The sequence below is a fragment of the Neofelis nebulosa genome, chromosome 8 (genome assembly GCF_028018385.1).
Source record: "Neofelis nebulosa isolate mNeoNeb1 chromosome 8, mNeoNeb1.pri, whole genome shotgun sequence".
Taxonomy (NCBI): domain Eukaryota; kingdom Metazoa; phylum Chordata; class Mammalia; order Carnivora; family Felidae; genus Neofelis; species Neofelis nebulosa.
In genome coordinates this window covers 18,006,441-18,029,587 of record NC_080789.1, presented here as the reverse complement: position 1 = coordinate 18,029,587, position 23,147 = coordinate 18,006,441, and the positions used below count along the sequence as shown (strand labels likewise).

General features: G+C 44.3%; 1 long non-coding RNA gene across 2 annotated transcripts; it reads left to right on the top strand.

Moving 5' to 3' along the window:
- The first annotated feature begins 13,995 nt into the window (after positions 1–13,995).
- Positions 13,996–22,735, top strand: LOC131518984 (uncharacterized). Of its 2 annotated transcripts, none has more exons than XR_009265397.1 (3): positions 13,996–14,186; positions 17,893–18,037; positions 18,140–19,728. It is a non-coding gene; the product is annotated as an uncharacterized LOC131518984 (long non-coding RNA). The 2 variants fall into 2 exon arrangements; XR_009265396.1 differs by lacking the exon at positions 18,140–19,728 and adding an exon at positions 20,918–22,735 and having other exon boundaries at positions 13,997–14,186.
- Positions 22,736–23,147: the final 412 nt, after the last annotated feature.

Here is a 23,147-nt window from a genome sequence, read left to right as displayed (position 1 = left end):
ACCTGCCTGGTACATTCTCTTCCCTCAGATATCCACATAGCTCACTCTCTCAGCTCCTTCCATTTCTCAATGAGGCTGACCCTGATCAACTTATCTAAAAATTGTGATTCCAGCTCCTTATCCCCACTCTCCCTTCATTGCTTTATTTTTCAATGACGATTATCACCTTCTAACAAACTGTAGAGTTTCCTTATTTATTTTGTTTATGGCTTATTGTCTGTATCTTCCCATTAGAATGTAAGCTCTATGAGGACAAGGATTTTTGCTCGTTTTGTTCACCAATGCATCCCGAGCATACAGTAGGTGCTCAATAAATATTTGTTGAATGAATAGATTGTTAATATTTCACCTTATTAGGATATGAACTCTTTGAGTGCAAAGACCCTGTGTTCACCACTGTATGCTCAGTGCCTGGAACAGTGCCCAGCACATAATGTTGCTTTATAGGTATGTGGTGGCATTGAATGCCTGAGCAGGCATTGGAGACAGCTATATTTTAACTGTTAATATAAATGACCCTGAAATTACTAGATCCTTATAGGTTATCTCTCTCCAGAGAAACAGAGTTAATAAACACATTTAAAGTTCTTCAAGTTATTATGAAGCGTTAATCAAAATATTCAAAATGTATTCATCACGATTTCCCCATGGATTAGTGAGTTATTAATTAATTAATTAGTTAGCTAATTAACTCACTAATCCATGGGGAATCAGTGCAAATACCTTTGATTTACCTGAAAAAGCCACCGGATCGCTTCTTTCCAGGGCTGCTTAGGCTGTGGACGGGAGAAAAACCCGTCTGTAGTAGGAAAGGCCAGAAAACATACTTTTCTCATTTCGTTTGCTTTTTGCTTAAACTATTGGGTCTTCTCTGAATTGATGCCCCTGTCTGCAGTCTCTCTTTAATCTATTTAATATAATAACATGGCCAGATTAATCTTCCTGAAACACAGTTCTTACCGTGTAACCTTTTACAAATCATGAAAATAGCTTCCGTGGCTTGCATGTGTGCCGTGTAGCAGGTACTTTGCTAAATTCTACATGTGTATTTTCTCATTTCAGCCACACAATGACGTCATGTTATTCTTATCCCTATTTAAAAGACTTGAAAACAGGCTAAGAGTTTAAGAAACCCGGAAATCACACAGCTAGAAGTTGGGGGAACCACGTCTCAAACCTGCTCTGTTTTAGTCTTGCCCCACTGCCGGTTCATTCTGGCCCCAATCCGTCTGATAAAAATTCCTACCCATTCACAGGATCTGAACACACATTTCTCTAAGAAGACATACAGAAGACCAATAAGCACATGAAAAGGTGCTCAGCATCAGTAACCCTAAGGGAAATCCAAATGAAAGCCACAAGAAGATACTTCTTCGTATTCACTAGTTTGGCTGTAATAAAAAAGATAAAAAATGACAAGTGTCATTGAGGATGTGAAGAAATCAGAACCCACGTTGAGTGCTGTCGGGAATGTAGTATGGTATAGCCATTGTGGAGAACGGTCTGGCAGTTTCTCAAACAGTTAAACCTAGAGCTGCTATTTCATCCAACGATTCCCCTTCCTAGGTATACACCCAAGAAGATTTAAAAAATATATCCACACAAAGACTCTTACATGAAGGTTCCGAGCAGTGTTGTTCATATAACCAAAAAGTGGCAATAACTCAAATGTCCATCCCCTGATGGCATCCCCATACAACGAAACCTTATTCAGCCATAAAAAGGGAGGAAGTTCCGATACGTGCTACAACGTGGATAAACCTCAAAAACATTAAAAAGGTGAAGGAAGCCAGACTATATGATTTCATTTATATTAAATGCCTAAAATAGGCAAATCCTTTGAGACAGGATGTTAACTAGTGGTTCCTTAGGGCTGGTAGAAGGGATGAGAGAGTAAGGAGTGGTAGCTGTAAGGCACAGGGTTTCATTCTGAGGTGACGAAAATGTTCTAAAATTGATTTGTTGCACAAATATGTCAATGCACTAAAAAACGTTGAATTGTACACGTTGAATGGGTGAATAGCATAGTATGTAAGTGATATCCCAATAAAATCGTTACCAAAAAAATACCCCACCCATTGTTAATATCTGTATCTGAAAAGCACATGCAAATTGATAAGAGAACCACTAAATCTCCAATAGAAAAATAAGTATGGACATAAAATAGAAAACTCCTAAGAGGAAAAATATGAATGGCTAATAAACATGGTGGGAGGAAAGGTTTACCCTCAAATGCAAATCAGAAGAAAGAGAGATCTTTCAAATAAGCAAAGAATTTTACAACAAAGACGATGATGAAGGGATGGTGAGATGGGTGTTCCCATACACTGATGACTAGAAGCTTTCTAGAAAGCAGTTATTAGTGTGCATTGGCAGCCTTTACGATGTTGTCATCCTTCTAGTCAATAAATGTATCATAAGGAAATAATTTGCCATGCAGGTAATAAGATATTCAGAAGAACGTTGTTAGCAGTAGAAAAAATTGGGGGAAAACTATATGGTAGGCAGACTAAAATGGCCCCCAGTTATCCCCACCTCCCGGTATTCACACTTTTGTGTAATCCTCTCCCCTAGTTCGTGGGCTGGACTTATCCACTCATTCCTAATGAATAGACTACAACAGGCACAATAAGATTATAAAAAGACTCTGAATTCTGTCTTGAGTACCCTTTCTCGTTTTCTCTTTAGATAGATGATAGAGAGGTGCGTGGGTGGCTCAGTCAGTTAAGCATCTGACTTCGGCTCAGGTCATAATCTCACCATTCATGGGTTCGAGCCCCGCATTGAGCTCTGGGCTGACAGCTCAGAGCCTGGGGCCTGCTTCGGAATCTGTGTCTCCCCTGCTCTCTGCCCATTCCCTGCTCGCATTCTGTCTCTCTCTTTCTCAAAAATAAATAAAAGATTAAAAAAATTAGATGATAGAGAGATAAGTAGATATTTGTAGATATCTACCCATCTACCCACCTATCTATAGACAGTGGGAGAAAGGAACTGATTCCACCAACCAGCAGCCAGCAAGGAACTGAATTCTGCCAATAGCCAAGTAAGCTTGGAAGCAGGTCTTCCCCCATTTGAACATTGAAATGACTGCAGCCCACCCAATATCTTGGTTGCATCCTTGAGAAGTCCTGAGCCACAGCCATTCCCAGACTTCTTGCCCCACAGAAACTGTGAGGTAATAAATGTTGGTTGTTTTAAGTCATCGAGTTTTGGGGTAATTTGTTACACAGAAACAGGTAACTAATACAATCTAATTGTTTAACAATTTGAAAATTATTAATGTCATGAATTGAATATTAGATTACTATTTAAAAATTGGGGGGGCACTTGGGTGGTTCAGTCAGTTGAACATCCAGCTCTTGGTTTTGGCTCAGGTCATGATCTCACGGTTTGTGGGTTCGAACCCTGTGTCAGGCTCCGTGCTGACAGCATGAAGCCTGCTTGGGATTCTCTCTCCCTCTCTCTGCCCCTTTCCTTCTCTCTCTCTCTCTCTCTCTCTCTCTCTCAATAATAAACATTTATAAAAAAATTTCTAAAGAAATTTTAATAACATGGGAGGATGTTCAGAATACACTATTGAGAATAAAGCAAACTATAGGAAGATATACAATACAATCCCAGTTTTGTAAGTCTATATATAAACACAAGAGAAAACCTACAAGTAAAAATGTTGAAAGCAAACAGTTTTCTCTGCAAAACAGAATCGGTGCTCAATATGTGCTTATTGATTTCAGTTAGGAAATCTGCCCATCTTTACTGAGTGTCTGCAATGTGTCAGCCAGCCCCGGGGAGACAATGGGGCACAAGACCAAGCCCCTGATCTGGTGAAACGTATTTCTTGATGAGATCTTCTCATCCTTATGGTGGCTGGAGATAGAGAGGTGGAGAGTAGTGGATAGACTGGCAATACATTTTAGAGGTAGAACATTTTTAAAAAATTTTTTTAATGTTCATTTATTTTTGAGAGAGAGAGAGAGAGAGAGAGAGAGATGGACAGACAGACCATGATTGGGTTAAGGGCAGAGAGAGAGGGAGACACAGAATCTGAAGCAGGCTCCAGGTTCCATGCTGTTGGCACAGAGCTCGATGCGGGGTTCGAACTCATGAACCACAAGATCGTGACCTGAGCCCAAGTCGGATGCTTAACCGACTGAGCCACCCAGGCGCCCCCAGGTAGAACATTTTTGTGTCAAAAAGGAATAGTGAAGAAATAGGGTTTACTCTTGGGGGATTGGCTTGGCTACCTTGAATGGAGGATTCTAGAGCCAGACTCCTTCATATGAAATCCTGATGCGGTCGACTACTGGTGAGTGACCTCGTGTAAATGGGCTACGTGACCTCTGCACGCCTCAGTCTCCTTATCTGCAAAGCGATGCCTCTCCTCATCCATTTTGGAGATAACAACCTAACTCGGAGTGGTGGGGAGGTGGGGAGTTAGGAGAAAGAGCCTGGGAGAGTTCCTGGCACGTTGAAAAATGGCCACAATTGTTAGTCACTGTTACCGTTGCTAGAATTATTGAGATGGGGACAACTGAAAAAAAAAACAAAAACCAGAACTAAGAAAGACTGAGTACTGAAGAAGTGTAACAGCTATTAGTATGTCTTTATTACAGTGGCATCCTGCCATCTTTAAAGATTATCTAGTTTATCCAGTTATGGGAGTAATTTATATGCTATGTCATCATTAACACCATCATCACTGTGGATTAGAGGTGCCTGGGGAAGGAATAAAAGGGCAGTAAATTTTAACAGGGACTCTAGGGAATGGTCCTAGCAGGGGAGGGGTGATGAGGCAGACTGAGCCCTGCAGAAGGAACAGAGGAAGGTACTTGGTGGGGAGGAAACAGAGACCACAGACCTCCCTCCCACCTCCAGATCCAGGACAGCTTTTGTGGTAGCTCTAAACACCAAAAGGATTATGATGCCATGCCTCCCATATATAATTCAAAATAGAAAGGATGCTTCAGTGCAAAGTACATGGATGAAAGTTCTGAAAAGTTCCAGCTTTCCCCAAAACGGGCACCTCGATATGTTTTGCAATATCAAATTCTCCCTCCCAAATATTTTCCCCTCATTTTTTAAATCTCTCTCTCTCTCTCTTTTTAAATATTCCTGCTTTATTGGTACCTAAGCACATTCTTGGTTTGGATGATAGGTAATCCCGAACCCTGGAAAGTTTTGGCCACTGACAAGCACCTGGACAAAGTTATCCGGCCAGCTCTGTGGAGCTTACGATCGCCTGTCTCCAGGATCCTTACGCCTCCCCTATCTCAGGATCAGAGACCATTGCACCCCCACACTTTTGACTTGACACGGATTGAGTCCGATGAGAACCCAATCCAATCAAAGGATACAAAATTACAAGCACAGATGGAATTCACATGACTGAATTTTCTGAGCCTAGAGTGATAGTTTGTTTGTTTTTTTTAAGGCATTTATGACCTCGCTCTAAGAAGTCTCGGAGAAAGATGCCTCTCCCAACTTGGCACATGCCCCGCCTTAACTATCCTTCTGAAACAGCATTTTCCTGCCTGGAAAGGCCCCTTCCACCTTTGCTTCCAGTCAATGTCACGGATTCATTTGCTGAATTGCTAAGAAGTTCTTGAGATCTTTGAGCTCAAAGGTTATAAACTCCTACCCAGCCAGTGTGGGCTTTGGAGGCAGCACACATTTTTATCTGACCCGTACAAGCTTTGGAGTGGGGAGGGAGGAATTTAAGTTGTTTGGGAGTGATGGCTGCTTTCATTTGCCCCAGGCCCCAATGCTGATGCTGGTGGCCCCTGGCCACTGATGCTGGTTTTGACCTCCTACTCCCCCACTTAAAAGCCCTTCCTTACCCAGGACTGTAAAGCTGACACCAAGGACAGCGGGTGTTAGTCTGTCTCTGGTGTCAAAGCTGGGAGGAGCTGGCCTGTGGGCTGTCGCCTGCCTGGCCACCAGCCCTGTGGAGAAAGCCAACACACAGGGAGAAGTGGAGAGGAGGAACAGAGGAGAGACTCCATTTCTGGTTCTCCACGCTGTCTAAGCTAGTCCTTGCTGGGTCTTCCTCCCTTGAAATTGAGCCCTGAGTAACGCGTCCCGTGTCTAGTGCGGTCCCAGGAATAATAATCGCAAAGGGGAAGTTAATTCTGCCCGTTGTGACCTGCTTGTCATCTCCTTTCGTCTGAATTAGTATATATACTCACCTCTCCACCACCATTGTGGGTGATGTGCGCTGCAAAAGAAATCATTACAGAGCTTATCATGAGGGAAACAAGGCTGGCTGGTATCCAAGGGACCGCCAAAATGCTCCTAGTACCCAGCAGCGCCCAGAGAGTGAGAGATGCACTAAAGAGGGTCAAGAAAGGGAGACACTGAGTTCTGCTTTCATTTTAAACATTTGCTGGTCATAGCTATGGTTACCCAGGAGGCAAGCGTTCTCGCCGTCTTATAGGTGAGACAGCGGCTCGGTGAGACCAAACAGCAAGTCAGTGACACGTAAGGTATGTTCCTGGCATGAAAAGGAAAGCTTCCCTTAACCTAGCTTTTTTTTTTTTTTTTTTCAGGAAAATATGTGAAATCCAATATTTTGAGCTGCAAATTCCTGTCCCATATCCCTTATTATGAGCAAGGCCGCTCCACACGCATTCTTTGTAACACATCCATGGGAATTAAAGCCAAATCTACTGGCTCATTCGTTCCCGGTTCTCTGAAAGGTGTGCAGCTGCTTATCTGTCGGAAGCCAGACTGGGGAAAGGCCTGTTCAAATAGACACATCAAGGCTATCTGGAGGCAAAATAATGAAAAAATTCCTACGTGTCCTGGGCAGGGGTTGGCAGACTAGTGCCTGCAGGCCGGCTGCCCGTTTTTATGAATAAAGTTGTGTTTGGAACACAGCCACACGATTCGTTTCTGTATTACGGATGGCTGCTTCCCCACTACCATGGCAATTGAGTAGTTGTGTTGCAAAACTTTAAAATATTTACCAGCCGTCCCTTTAAGAAAAAGTTTGTGGACTCCGGCCCAAGGCGATGCTTAAACCCTACAAAAGTCCTCCGGAAACTGCACAACAGTTTTTAGGTCACTTCTGCCCCAAGCCGAACTGTCCCCTGGATCGGCCCATCAGGGAACATCCCGGTGCTCAGGACAGCAAATGCTATCACATCTAAATCAGCCTGACATCTCATTCCCCACCCCCACCTTCCCTGCCTCACGCCTTCATATTTCTTTTGATTTTCCACATCCATAGGCCACCCATAAATCTCACCTCTTCCTCCTACTCCCTAAATCCCATATTCGCTTCTGCCCAGGCCTGTTTCTACCACATTCTTCCAACTGTGGAACTCAAGTTCACTCTTGAGTTTGGCCAACGGGGGAGGGACTTACAGGAGATCAAAGGCGGGAAGACAATGGAGCTGGGATATTTATTTCCCCAGTTATTTTCCTGCTAGAATCCGTGGGTTCGCTGCCTTCCCATACCGAAGTACACAGTCCTGTCGGTACAGCCCCTTCCAGTCAGCTACCCTCCATAGATTCTGGAACTATTCCGTCCCCTTGCACCCTCAGGCCTACGGGTGTTAATGGTTTCCTGATGTTGCAAACCCAGGGGAACTGCATTGTCTCCTATTGGTTTTCCTAAACCCTGCTCACATCACACCTTCGGTCATCTGTATTATCTTCTTTGGAGAAATGTCTATTTGGACCCTTTGTCCATTTTTTAAGTTGGGTTACTTACCCTTTTCTTACTGAGTGGTAGGGATTTTTTTATAAATTCTGGATATAAGTCCACTATCAGATATGAGATTTGCAAATACCTTCTTCCACTCTATGGGTTGTTTTTTTCACTTTCTTTCTTCTTTGCTTTTTTTAAGTTTATTTATTTTTGAGGGAGAGAGAGTGGAGGAGGAGCAGAGAGAGGAGAGAGAGAATCCCAAGCAGGCTCTGCTCTGATAGGGTGGAGCCCAACACGGGGTTCGATCCCAGGACCCTGGTATCGTGACCTGAGCCAAAATCAAGAGTCGGCAGTTGAACTGACTGAGCCACCCAGGCACCCCTTTCTTTTGTCTCTCATGCTTCTGCTGTTGTATCTAAGAAGAACTTGCCTAATCCAAGGTTTCAAAATTTGCTTCCATATTTCCTTCTAAGAATAGCTTTTACATTTAGGTCAGTTTCAAGTTTATTTTTGTGCACAGTATAAGGAGGGATTCGGCTTCATTCTTTTACATGTGAATATCCAGTTGTTCAGCCCCATTTGTTGAAAAGAGTACTATTTCCCCATTAAATTGTCTTGGCACCCTCGCTGAAAATCAATTAACCATAAACATGAGGGTTTATTCCTGGACTCTCAATTCTGTTCCATTAATCTATATGACTTTCTTTATGCCAGTATCACACTGACTTAGTAATACATTTTTAACGTATTTTTGCAAAGGTATCAATTCCCAATGGATTGAAAAAGAGAAACCCCACTGTGTGGGGTTTTTTTCAACACCAACAAGCCATTCTCCGACATCGGCTGGGTGTCCTATAATTCAACTCAATTCTGACACTACCTGCCGGTAATGTCTGACCCGCAGGTTGAAGGCTCAGTGCTACAAGACTGTCTTTCCTCCCTTCAAGTTGCCAGGCAGAAATTCCGGTTGCCACTTGTGCTTCTGACCATGGGCTGTAGACTGGAGGTTTCCATGACCCCCTCTTTGGGTTCACTTAGTTTGCTAGAGCAGCTCACAGAACTCAGAGAGACATTTGCTTATGTTTACCAGTTTATTATAAAGGAAACAGATGAACCGTCAGATCGAAGAGAAGCATAGGGCAAGCTACGAGGGAAGGGGCACAGAGCTTCCGGGCCCTCTCCAGGGGCGCCACTCTCCCAGCACCTCCACATGTTCACCAAACCAGAAGCCCCCCAAACCCAGTCCTTCTGGGATCTTATGAGGCTTCATTACATAGGCATGACTGATGAAGGCATTGGTCATTGGTGATTGAACTCAATCTCCAGCCCCTCCTCTCTGGAGGTGGGGAAGGGGATGCTGAGAGTTCCAAGTCTCTGATCACCTGGTTGGGTCCCCTGGCAACCAGCCCCCATCCTTAGGGGTTTTCCAAAAGTCACTCAATGATATAAACTCAGATGTGTTGGAAAAGGGGTTTGTTCTCCTCTCATTACCTAAAAAATTCTAAGGGTTTTAGGAAGACCAAGTGGATATCTCTTATGGTAAATCAAAATGTGGCAAAAAGCCAACTGGATCCTCACCACAAATAGCCTGAGACACCCCGGCCAGGTAAGTTCTCCCTGCCCCCTCCTAGCCGGATCTGGGCGTCAGCACGAGTGACGGCCCACAGCGCGCGAGGCAGTGCCTGCTTGCTCTCTCTCAGAATCTTTCAGTTCAATTGCTTAGCCTTCTGTCTTCCTATCTTGACCATGAATTCTTGGAAGTCTAGGGCATCTTTTGTTATTCCTAGCATACGAACCATTATAGACACTCCACAAATGTTGGTTGAGTGAATATACAAATGAATAAATAAGTAAATAAAACGCTTTTCTCCCTATGGGCAAACTGAGAAAAGTCTTCCAATGTGGAGTTGAGGGGTGTGAATAGAGCTTGGTTTATACACACGGAGATGCCCTGGTAGTCTCTTAAGTGTCTGTAGAAATGTTATGTTACCCAAAAAGGGAGGGAAGGGGGAAGCCTATGCTCAAATGAGATTGGAAATTTTGAGTTCAAAACTAAGTGTAAAAAAATTATTTTCATTGCAGGACTTGTTAGCGCCTGTACTTAGAGCGTTATGAATGGATATATGCTTGCAGGGGTTTGCTTTTCTGGAAAAACATTTCTCTAGGACAACTAGTCTGTGGGCCACACTTTAGGAAATGCTTATCTTATCTCTAGATTTGAATTTGAAAGAAGATGAAACCCTCCTTTGAATTCATTCCAGGTCAACAAACATTTACTGAGGACCTACCCTGTGCCCTCGGGGACAGGTGGTGCACTGCACCACGGCCAGGGAGCAGCCAGGGAGCAGCATTCACTTAGCCTCCGACAAATAGCATCCCCGGCAGTTGGGCAACACGGCCAACATGTCACACACCTGTCCTGCCTTGTGCTCCACCTTAACTCATTCCCTACCACTCCGGTACCACCACCATGCTCAGAAAACCCTTGCCTGGCACACTCTGGACTCTGTCACATCCCAAGAACCACAGGGAACTTAATTCGCGTACCAACCCTCTTTCGGCTGGAAGTATGCAAAGAGCAACATTGATATTTACAAAATGCAGTACGGCTTTGGCGTTTTCCTCTTCTTGTTTTTCTCCTCGGTGACATGAGGCCGTGTTTCCGACTCGGAGCCTTATTTGCTTGGGTCATCTTAAAGTTTCCTAACCTAGATAAGGATTGAACAGGCCAACGGTTGAATTCCAGAGACGTCTTAAGGATGTAAGGGCCTGTGGGATATTTGGGGCCCATGAACATATTTGGGACCTTGCAAAAAAACACACTGCTTTAAAATACAAAGAAAAAAAAATCTCGGAAAGTTAATAAATGTTGGGGCGCCTGGGTGGCTCAGTCGGTTAAGCGTCTGACTTCGGCTCAGGTCATGATCTCCCGGCTCGTGGGTTCGAGCCCCACGTCAGGCTCTGTGCTGACGGCTCGGATCCTGGAGCCCACTTTGGATTCTGTGCCTCCCTCTCTCTCTATCTCTTCCCCGCTCATGCTCTGTCTCTCTCTCACTCTCAAAAATAAATAAACACTAAAAAAATTTTTTAAGTTAATAAATGTTAAATGTGCATGAAGTATCATATTTGTCAAGTTCACTAATTGTTCAATCTACTGTTCATAAAAATGTCCCATATACACTGGAAAATAATTTGTAGATTAACATAGTGGTTAAGAGCATGGACTGTGAAGCCAAATTGTGTTCAAATCCTGACTCCTCCATTTCCTGGGACTTCCAGCAAGTCATTGAATCTCTCTGAGGTTCAGTTTCCTCATCTTCTGTAATCCTGTGTAAAAAATGGAATCATTATACCACCAACCTGAAAAACGGTTGACAAGACTTAAAGGAGCAAAACACTTAGCTAGGCACACTCCAAGTACTGGGTGTGTACTAATTGTTGTTATTACCATGATTTTCCCACTTGGAAAGGATTCCGAAATATGGCCTTTTTCTAACAAATCACAACCAAATTAAATGAGTTACTCATACTTAAGTAATTTTATTTTTTTAATTTTTTTTTAACGTTTATTTATTTTTGAGACAGAGAGAGACAGAGCATGAACAGGGGAGGGTCAGAGAGAGGGAGACACAGAATCTGAAACAGGCTCCAGGCTCCGTGCCATCAGCCCAGAGCCCGACGCGGGGCTTGAACTCACGGACCGCGAGATCGTGACCTGAGCCGAAGTCGGACGCTCAACCGACTGAGCCACCCAGGTGCCCCATACTTAAGTAATTTTAAAAGCAAAATTAGAAGAACTCCTTCCGAAGGATTTCTTAAAATGTCTTATCAATGAAATTTTCAAGCAAACACAAATGTAAAGAAAATAGTATATAACGAACCCCAGTACCTTTCACTCAGCTTTAGTAATTATCAGCTCACAACTACTCTTGTTTCTTTTATACCCTCTACCTCTTCCCCTGGCGGTCAACCCAGGATTATTTTGGGGGGTGGGAGGATAGCCAGATGCCCTGTCATTTCATTTGTAATTATTTCAACATTTCTAAAAGATAAGAACTCCTTTAAAAAAGATAATTACAAAGGGGCGCCTGGGTGGCTCGGTCGGTTAAGCATCCGACTTCGGCTCAGGTCATCATCTCAGGTTTGTGAGTTCGAGCCCTGCATCGGGCTCTGTGCTGACAGCTCGGAGCCAGGAGCCTGCCTTGGATTCTGTGTCTCCCTCTCTCTCTGCCCCTCCCCTGCTCACTCTCTGTCTCTCAAAAATAAACAAATGTAAAAAAAAATTAGGAAAAAATACACATAACCACAAAAACCCAAAGACAACATAAAATATTAATACCATCAAATACCTAGCCAGTGATAACGTTTTTGTGCTTGTTAGAGAACAGATTTTTTTAAATTTTTTTTTTTAACGTTTATTTATTTTTGAGACAGAGAGAGACAGAGCATGAACGGGGGAGGGTCAGAGAGAGGGAGACACAGAATCCGAAACAGGCTCCAGGCTCTGAGCTGTCAGCACAGAGCCCGACGCGGGGCTTGAACTCACGGACCGCGAGATCGTGACCTGAGCCGAAGTCGGACGCTTAACCGACCGAGCCACCCAGGCGCCCCGAGGATAGATTTTTTTTAAATAGTTTGTTTGAAGCAGGATCCAAATGAAGTCAATTCATTACAAATGAATGTTTTCATATACTTTTTTTAAAGATTTTACTTTTAAGTAATCTCTACACCCAAAGTGGGTTCGACCCACAGCCCCAAGATCAAGAGTCTCAAGGTCCACCGACTGAACCAGCCGGGCGCCCCTCAAAAATACTAGTAAAACCTTGGTTTGTGAGCATAATTCATTCTGGAAACGTGCTTGTAATCCAAAGCACTTGTATGCTAAAGCGAATTTCAAGAACCATTGGCTCAGTTGTGATTATGGGACATTCGGTGTCGCGTACTACACATATTGCAAGACTTCGCTCGTTTATCAAGTTAAAATTTATTAGAAATGCTTGCTTGCCTTGTGGAACATTCACAGAACAAGTTACTCACAATCCAAGGTCTTACTGTACTTTCAGTCTATAGATTTTCCCCTTCGTTTCTCTTCTTGTTAGTTACATTTTTTATTGTTGAATAAACCAGGTTGCTTGTCTCGAGGACTTTACCACAGTGTGGATTCTGTTACTGTGCACCTCACAGTGCCATTTAACGTGTCCTTTCCTCAGTATTTCCTCTGAGGGGTAGTCAGTCTAGTTACTTGATGAGATTCAGATGCAGTTGCTTTTGGAAGCCTCCTCAGAGGTACCTCCATCCATCAGGGCCACACAGTGTCCGTGAGATATTTGCAACCATTGGTGATCTTTGCCTAGAGCCATGAAGTCATTAAAAGTTGTAAAACGCTGATATTCTAATTTCATCATTCCTTTAATAGTTGGGATGCTATAAGAGGAAATACCCCCTCATCGATTATTTCGTTCCCCTGAAGTAGAGTTTGTAGAGGAAAGACAAGAGAAATGTTTGATTCTTTTATTTACTGGTTTTCAAAAGCACGAGTTGGTTCTCTGAAACCCTCGAATGGTGCCCCACGGGTGCTGACTGTGATCTTGGTCTTAGTTCTTCACAATGTGGCTAATGCTGGATATTGAATACACAGTTACCTTCTTTTTGTTCCTTTTTAAAAATTTAACTTGCAGTATCAGATATCGCTTAACATTTTTTTCAATGTTCATTTATTTTTGAAAGAGACAAAGGCAGAGAGCGAGCAGGGGAGGAGCAGAGAGAGAGGGAGACACAGAATCCCAAGCAGGCTCCAGGTTCTGAGCTGTCAGCACAGAGCCCCGTGTGGGGCTCAAACTCCCCAACTGTGAGATCATGACCTGAGCCGAAGTCGGACACTTAACCGACTGAGCCACCCAGGCACCCCTCGATATTGCTTTTTTTTATCATTTGATTTTATTTTTTACAACCATATAAAATATTGCATGATTCCTTGAATCTACAAAACAAGGTATACTCGAAGAAGTCTAGATTTTATTTCTGTTCTAATTAGTTTCTTCCCTTCTACAGATGACTGTTCTTTTTAATGGTGTGTTCTTCCATTATCCTTTTCTCTTCCAAATAAGTAAACATACATATAAATTTGTATTTCCCTCGTTTTATGTAAACATTAGCATAATATACTCACTGTTCTCCATTTTGATCGAGTAACATTTACAGCAAAACCCTAAAAGTGTATTTAACGTGTGATGTGGCTGGGTGCTATTTTAATTTTGCCATGATAGGTAGGCAGGCCTCCAACAGCTCAGAAAAAGTCAAGCCAGCCGCTTTTGATCTTCCCACCCAGACAAAATCCGTCTCTAAGCCGGGCCAGTTTGAGGTCGATAGAGCGATTGAAATCAGCTGGCTGAACGTGGGACGCATCCCGGAACGGGGAGCAAGTGCAGTTCTTCCCAGAAGCAGCTCCTGTGAGGATCAGGGTGCAGAGCTGGGTCTTCAGCATCCGACTTTTGTGATGGGTTTAGGATTTGAGGACCCCTCCATCTCTCGGAAGGTAAGGTGGAGGCTCACCTTAGGTGAACCACATTGGCTGTTTCGCTCTAACAATAAATAGCCGCAGGTTAGAATGAATACTTCCTGGCAGTTTTGTTCTGCTTTGTTTGCGGGTGGGGGGGGAGGGTTGTTGTTGGTTTTGGTTTGTTTGCTTGTTTACAGACTCAAAACAACCCCATATAGAGTGATGAGGGCGCGGACTATCTCATCTAGAGGTCGGTGTTCCAGGAAGGGAGCAGGGGGCGGGGCTGGGGGGAGGGGGCGGGGCCGGGGGGGGCCTGAACGTGTTGGAGGCGGGGCCCCGCGGGTGGTGGGGGGCGGGAGGCCGAGCTGGAGGCCGAGCAGGTCGCTGTGCCTCCTGACCTCTTCCTGCTGGACGCTTCGTCCCGCTAAGCCACCTCACGCCCCACCTCCCCCGGGGCCCCTAGAACCTGGCACACCAGAGGAGGCTAGGTCGTCGGAGTGGAGCATCAATGAAGAAAAGAGGAGAGGGTAGGAGGCGGCTCCCGTGGCTGGAATAGTCTGGAATATCCCTGCTCCTCACATAGTCTCAGGTTGCCTCTTTGCGACCAGGCCTTGCTGGGAGATCTTGCTTCTACAAAACATCTGCCTTCTTTTGTTCTTAAGGCTGGTTTATGTGCTCAGACTGCCTTTGGTGTTCATTTAAAAGTATATTTCCCTTGCCTTCAACGTGGCCCCACTTGCGATGGAAAGAGGAAGAACACAGTAATTTGACCTCTAGGGAAGGCTCTGCCAGTGGGTCTCTCCTCCTGTCTTTTGATGCAGAAAAAGGGTACAAGATAAGTGGTCAAGGATAGAAGCACAGTGATTAGGGCACATCCCTATATAGAATTCTATGTGGCCATGAAAAACATGAAGGAAGATCTCTATGTACTGATGTGGAAGGATGTACGTAGTGTATATTGATGACTACAAAATAAATCAAGTTGCAAAATGAGATGTATGTTGGTAAATGTATTGGAAACGTTCAGAGTAAACTGGTCTCAGAAGTTCTTTCTGGGAAGTGGGTTCGGAGGGTATCAGTAGCAACGCTTTCTGCCGCAAGTAAAGAAAACCCCAACTCAGTGGCTCACACAATAAGGAAACGTATTATCTTGTAAAACGAGAAGTCCGTGGGGAGAGGGACTCTGGGGTTCATTAACTCAGCAGCTCAGGACATCACTGGGGACCCAGGTTCTTTCCATCTTTCTGCTTTGCCATCGTCAGTGAGTACGCTTTGTTCTCAGGCAGCGCGCCTCTTGGGAGATGGGTGCAGTCAGTTTCAGGAGAAACATTCAAACTTCACATCGGCAGCAGAGGAGGCCAGAGTCTCCTGCCAGAGGAGTCCCAGGTCACCCGGCCACAAGCCTGTCTTGGGATCCTGGCCACACTCCAGCACGGCTGGACGCAGCCGCTGGGAAACTTGGTTCCAATGCCCAGGCGGTGCAGTGGCCATCATTCGGTTCGGGCTCCTGCGGCTGCCGATCTGAGAGGACATCCTCGGGACAGTCACAAGCTTTCTGTCTTTTGAAGAACAAACGGGCAGCTGACGCCCCCTATGTGTTACATGTGTCACATGTCCTTGTCCCTACCAAGACCACTATAATTGACTTAAAAATAGACCAATCAGGGGGCTCCCGGGTGGCCCAGTTGGTTTAGCATCCAACTTCGGCTCCGGTCTCGATTTCACAGTCCGTGGGTTCGAGTCTGGTGCTGGGCTCTGTGCTGACAGCTCGGAGCCTGGAGCCTGCTTCGGATTCTGTCTGTCTTTGTCTCTCTCTCTCTCTCTGTCTCTCCCCTGCTCATGTTCTGTCTCTCTTTCTCAAAATAAATAAACATTGAAGAAATTAAAAATAGACAAATCAGAACCACACGTCCAACTCAGCTAGCGCCCACCTCCCTGGAATCATTTGGTTCTTAGGGGGAGGATAAGAAACTGGGAAAAAATCCAGGTGCTCTTAGGAAGAAGGAAGTGGGGAATCAAAGTCAGGTAAGTAACCAACAGGGCTTCCTACGCTGAGAGGGGGACCTTTTAGTCTGTATATTTCTCTCGTAGTTTGGGTTTTTATGAGCTTGTGTTACTTGTATAATAATAGTTATTTTACTTAGGGCAGTGAGAGAATGAGCCTTGGCATCAGAAAGAAAAATATTTGATTCCGTCTCTCTGATTTGTAATGTGTAATTTTGGGCAAATAATTTAACATCTTCAAGTCTTTATTATTAAAAAGTTGAAAGTAGTTTCCAAGCTGGAAAAAAAAAAAGGGCAGAAAACATTTAAGAGAAATGGGTTTCTTTTATGTCCTGGGAAACAAATGATTTCCTATCTGTAAAGACTTAGAAACATATGTGTTAGATTACACCACCTCAGGTTTGTTATTTTAATATTTCAAAGAACTAGAATAATGCACTCCTTCTATAAGCACATTAAAGAAAGTCACAATGATTTCTTTTTAACAAGTTGAGTAAAATGTTCTTCTGTTTCCTCTCAACTAGTGTGTTGTCTGGAACTGATAAAATAATATATTTCCCAAGAAGTTATGAGGTTTGGTTATGAGGTTGTGTGGCTATTTTGAAGATGATGAGTTCAGTTCTATTTATTCCTACACTTATATCTAATCTTGGTTCTTAATCATTTAAAATTGAATCGAAGTCCACTATCCTAATAACACTTTGAGTTGCCTGCTAAGAAAACTAGAAAGTTGGCGAGCCGTCGTTAAGTAGTAGATTAAGGTTTGGGTATTTTCTAAGAGATATTGGAAGTTGCAGAGAAGAACTGGTCCTTAGAGTCTAAGACGTGATGTCAAGAATTTAGGTCTACCCCCAAATTGTTGTGAGACCTTAGGACAGTCATTTCTCTTTGCTGCTTTTAAGTTTCCTTGTTTATAAAACAAAAATAATTAAGCTGTTTGAAGATTACACCCTATCAGTTATCTATTGCTGCATAAAAAGAACTACCCTAAAATGTAGTGGCTGAAAACAGCAATCCCTTAATTTACTCAGTGTTGGTCCTTCGGACTGCATTCAGCTAGTTAGGTATTCTGAGCTAGGGAGCTTTTTTGCTGGTTTCATCTGGGGTCCCTCCTGTGGTGATAGTTTCTAGGCTGGCTGAGTCGATGGATCTAGGACGCCATGCCCGAATCCTCATCTCTGCTCCTTCATTTCCAGTAAAACAGCTCAGGCGTCTTCACTTGTTGTCGTTCTCCCGCAGCGAGAGAGGGCAAGCCCAATGCTGCAGCACCACCCCATGTCTCCTAATGTCCCATTGGTCAAAGCAAGTCACATGGCCACAACATCAGTGTGGGAGGGGTCTACACGAGAGGTTGGAAAGAGGAAAGCCTCACCCAGTGGGAGCCACTGTTGTTACCACAGGCACATCGGGTAACTCAATCACCATATATGAAGAATTATATTGTAAATTTCAAAATAACAAGTGAGGGGCTCCTGGCTGACTCAGTTGGTAGAGTATGCGAGTCTTGATATCAGGGTCATGAGTTCAAGTCCCAGGTTGGGTGTGGTGCCTACTTAAAAATAAAAATAGAAATAAAAGTAAAAATTAAATACAACCAAGTGAGTTATAGTCATAAACCCTTGAAGGCAAAACAAGTATTGTTACTCAGAGTGTATTTGAAACCACAAGATACGTGGGGAGAGAGATATGTGAACTCAAAATGAGGTTTATCCATGTATCAATATTTTTGTTATTTCAGAAATGTCCACCCCAGATGAAGGAGATGTGAATGGTCCCACCCAGAACCCAACTTCATCTTGACCCCTATTCTGGGAGGTCTCCTGCTCCCTATCTCTTCATTTCTTCTCATTGGACCCGGAATCGATTGCCTCCATACACAGTTGGTAAATTTTAATTCTACACTCATTTGTTTGTTGTCCTTCTCCCCCTGGAGGGTATATAGAAAGCTCCATGATGACAGGACCCATGTGTGTTTCATTCCCCAGCTTATACCCAGCATGCAGCACTGGAGCTGGCACGTAACAGGAGCCTGATAAATATTTGCAGAGAAGTGAATGAAATGAAAAGCTACACTTACACAACAAGTACCTCCTGATGTTGTTTCCTGGTGACAGGCAGCTTCTGTTCTGAGAATACAATGGACTTTGTCTCTTATGGATGATTTATTCTGTCAATAATTTGCCAGGGGAGGGCAGTAGTTCCTTGCTTCCAACTCTTGTCTCCACATTCCTCTTCTGTAAATCAATCCTTCCCCGAACTGTAGCAGAACCAAATCCCATGGATTCTACCTGAGCTCTGCCTCTGGACCCCCACCCTTCCTTCTGCCGCTGCCTTTCGGGGTCTTTGTCACTTCTTGCCCGGATTCCCACCCTAGATTCCTAATTGGGTTCCTTGGCAACAGTCTTGCCCAATCCTGCCTCACCTCCCCCTCAGCTGCCAGACATGTCATCATCAAAATATTTGAAAAACGAATTCTAGGGTTAAAGACCTCCCCTGCTCTCTCGAACCTAGAGATAAGATCAAGTGCAAACATTTCGGCATGAGGTTCAATAAGCCTTCCAATCTGCCCTGGGGTCCTTCTCCTAGCTCCTCTCCCATAGGCCCCCCTTTCCCACCATGCAGCCTCTGCCCAGCCACACTATTGAATGAATGTGACTCCCCAGCTGCAAAGCCGTGACGTGATGCGGGCCATCTTCTTTGCCTGGCCTGCCTTGTCTCCCCTGCGGCAGCCCACAGTCTCCCTCCTGACTCGTTCTCGGGAAGCCTGCTCAGTCTCTGTTGTTCCTATCTCTATTAAAATCTTCATTTTAATGTGTCTTAAGTCTGCGGTCGCAGCTGCTGCTCCTGCTGTTTTTCAGTGAGGAAGGCGCATTGTTGGAAGACACGAAGGAAAGGAGGAGGAAAGGAAAAAATTGGAAGAGAAAGAAATTGTCCCATAGCTAGCACCCCATCCCCGACTTACTTCCTCCTGCCCGCTATTCCACTAAGTTACTCTGAAAGGCCTTTTGTGAGAATGATCTGGTGCGTTTTCCTGCCTGACGTCTCTTCCCTCTTCTTCCCTATGGGAAAAGCTGCCCTGTCTGGTTTGAGTGGCTTGGGTCATAGCCACGTCCTTGGACCTCATGCATGGGAGAATTGGGCTCATGACCCAAATGATACCATTCAAAATCTTCCTTAAGACTTTTTTTGCCAAAGAAACATCCTCTCCTTCCTCTGAGGATGCTAAGCTGGTATGTGCTTCCATTGATCATTATGATCTCCAGTAGAGAAAGCCTGTTTAAGAGATCAGGAATCCTGGGGCTCCTGGGTGGCTCAGTTGGTTAAGCGTCCAACTTCGGCTTAGATCATGATCTCGCGGTTTGTGGGTTCGAGCCCCGTGTCGGGCTCTGTGCTGACAGCTCAGAGCCTGGAGCCTGTTTTGGATTCTGTCTCCCTTTCTCTCTGCCCCTCCCCTGCTCACACTCTCTGTCTCTCTCAAAAATAAACATTAAAAAAAAATTTAAGAGATCAGGAGTCCTGATGACATCATTTGAGCTCCTGTATCAAGCTTTGCCTGAAGCTGACATTCCTTTCCTTAAACCAATAAATTGTCTCTTATTTAATCTAGCTGGTTTGGAGTTTCTGCCAGCTGCATCTGAAGGAGTCCCCAACTACTATACCTTTAAAACAAAAAAATGCTTCACTATTATCTCAGGTTTACTCAGAGGAGGTGTGGATGAGACGTGAAAAGGAAGGCCCTGGCCTCATGGCATGGGGTAGGAAACATGACTGAGGCAGAATCTTTGGGTGAGGAAACCATGTATCTCTCTAGCCCTTCTTGAGTCAGTGTCTCACAGAGCCGCTTCCTTCTTGTCTGGATATGTAGCAAGGAAGTTGCCAGAATTCGGGCAAACCCGTTTCCAGATATAAATACCAAAGTGCATTCCTTTGCCCAAGATAAGCTCTTTGGTTTATTTCTCTTTTGTGTTACTAACACCTTAATTATTATTATGGTTACAAACGCTATCTGTATAGCTGTTTTAAAAGGGCTGGATTAAGAAACTGGGTGCTCATCTTCCAAGTACCAAAGCCAGGGGCAATTCCACTCTCCCCTCCCCCCAATAATTTCAGTGAAACATTGAGGTCATTTTGATTTATTCTCGGAAAAATCTAAAAATGAACACTTACTCCTAGATCTTTCCGCCGAAGCCCATCTCAAGCACAAAAGGAGTTTTGTGGCTACCGAATAGAAATAAAACGGAGCTTGAGAAAAACTTCACACATTGTGGGGAGCCAGTTGGTACTTAAGGAAGATAAAAGGAGAGAAGCCCAAGAAATGATGGCACTTTAAGATCTCTTTATATATATAGGACTTCAAAAGACATTTTTCTTAAAGTGGAGAAAGTCTCTATTTAGAGGTTTTTAGGGCAGAGAAAAATTATGGGCAATTTTGGGAAAAGGAAACTGGTAAAAAGGCAAGATTGACAAGAAAAAACTGGCAGGAAAAAAAAAATCGGCTTTTAAACCATTATTGGCCATTCAAAACAGGCCAGCGAACCCGTACAGCGCTGTTGAGGCGCATGGGTGAAATGTGGGTAAAATGTCAGAATAAAGTCAGTTGGGACCTCTCACTGAGAACCAACTTCAGGACAAGTTAATAAGCTCAGCCATCTTGTCTAAAAAGGTTGAGAGAAGCAGTCATGAGAGAGACGTGTCCAGAAGGCCTGGAGAAAGACAAGCCCCATGCAGCTTCCTCACTGGCCTTCCTTTCTTTTGCTCTGTAGCACCTTTGATGTCGTTGCCGAGCCCAGGTAAACGGAACATTGATTTCTTTGTACGTTCACTTACTCATTTGAGAAATGTTTACTGAGCAGCTACTACAGGCGAGGCACTGCCGAGTGATCTGTGTGACCCGGTGGGGGGCAGAAGGCTCTAGATTGTAGGACTCCTGTCCCCACTCCGCACTCCTTACCTCTCCTAACCTGGACTATTCAGCAAATATTCAGGATACAGGTGTATTTTGTGCCAGGCACTGGGAAACTATAGAACCAGTCATTCCCCTTTGTAGTCGGGGGAGCAGTTAGACAGGGGGTGAGCCCTAAGGAAGCCCTATTAGGATCCCCAAGACAACGTTGCAGGAAAAGGCTAAAATATGGTAATAGCGTTAAAGTGAGGTCATGCACAGGGAGTAGCCGAAGTCTGCATCACAACAAAGGGTCTGGGGAGGCCAGAAGTGGGCGCCATTGTCCTTTTGTTACAGGGCGGAGTGGGTATACTTTCTCTTTCAGATCAGGAACCACCGACACGCGCCCTCAACATCTTAGGATCAGTGTCCAAACTGGCGTGCAGGCTGGGCTGCTTATACCCTGCTGGTCACATGGGAGATTCCTGCTCTGTAACGATCCCGAAGGCAGAGCCCAAGGGGGTTTCACTGAGACCAGGTACACATCACTAGTCTCACAGGTGACAATGAACAACACTGACAGGCTGGCAGTGACAAGCTTCCCTGAAACTTGCCTTGGCTCCGTGGTTACAAAGCAACGCTATCAGAACATTATTATGTCTTGAACAGAGGCCAGTGCTGCGCAGGCACATCTCTCACTTTAGCAACTCATCCAGGCCCACAGGAGTTAACCCTGGAGCCCCTCGGATCCATTCTCTATGCTGCATCCAGTGAGTTTTAAGAAAATATAATAAAACCGAGTCTGAAGAAAACAGAAAATAACAATGCTGGCGAGGATGTGGAGAAATCACAGCCCTGGTGCACTGTTGGTGGGAACGCAAAATAGTGTGGCCACTTGGGGAGACAGTCTGGGGGCTCTCAAAAAATTCTGAATAGATCCAGCCATCCCGTTTCTGCTGTTACCAGAAGACAGGAGGCCTGGATGTTGGCAAAGTCCACAAGTCCACACATACTGCTGGGACAGTGGCTGGTCCAAACTAGGTTTTCTATCATTTTAATTTTTCTTCTTTTTCTTCTTTCCCTGACGTGGTTTCCTTCCCTTCTGACTCCAACCTTTCACGTACATCTTTGCGAAATAAACCTTCCTCCGCCACCTGGTCCACAAAGACTAGTTACCACAATGTCTCCCATAACCTGAAGCCCTGTAGGAAAGTTCCATGTCAACCACGGCACCTTGAATCCTGAGGGCTGACTGTTTCTCTCTGACTCCAGGCCACACCCACCTGCCCTTTCAAACACATCACTAATATGAGCCCGGCTGGGATGGTAATGGCCGGCCGGCGTGTCAGGTGAATTTGCACACTTCTTCAGCCCCACACACCTAGACCATCCTCTCCCTTCTTTGTAGGTCCAACTTTTCCCCTCAGTGTCAACAATAATGCCAAATTCATGGTATTATTTTTTGTCTTCCCTGTCTTCCCTTCCTCCTATCTCTGTCCCTACTCACCAGGACTTTACTCTCGCTACAACTTTTTTTTTTTTTAGGTTTCTTCCTCATTATTAATATTCTTTGCAATCATGTGGTCCAAAATTCAAAAGGTACCAAAAGCCACATGCAGCAAAATTTACTCCCATCTGTCTCAAGTTTCCTAATCCTTTAACAGAGGTGACTGCTGTTACTAATTTGTAAATTCTTACAGAGATATTATCTGTACTCATGAGCATGTACATGTATAGATTCTTCTCCTCTTTCCTTTCCTTTTTTTTTTTTTTTTTAATGAAATGGTAGTATGCCATGCACACGGCTATGTGCTGTGCTCTGGCTTTATTGTATTTAAAGACTATTTTGGAGAACGTGCATATCAGTACATTAGAGCTTGCTCATTCTTGTTATGGGGTCTTAGCATTGCATTTTATGGATGTATCATAATTTACGTAACCAGTCCCCTCTTGCTGGATGCCATAACACTGAATGTCTGTGTACCTCCCCTAAACTCACATGTTAAAACCTACTGCTCAATGTGATGGTATTGGGAGGTGATTAGGTCATGAGGGTGAAGCCCTTATGAATGGCTTCAGTGCCCTTATAAAAGAGGTCCCAGAGAGATGCC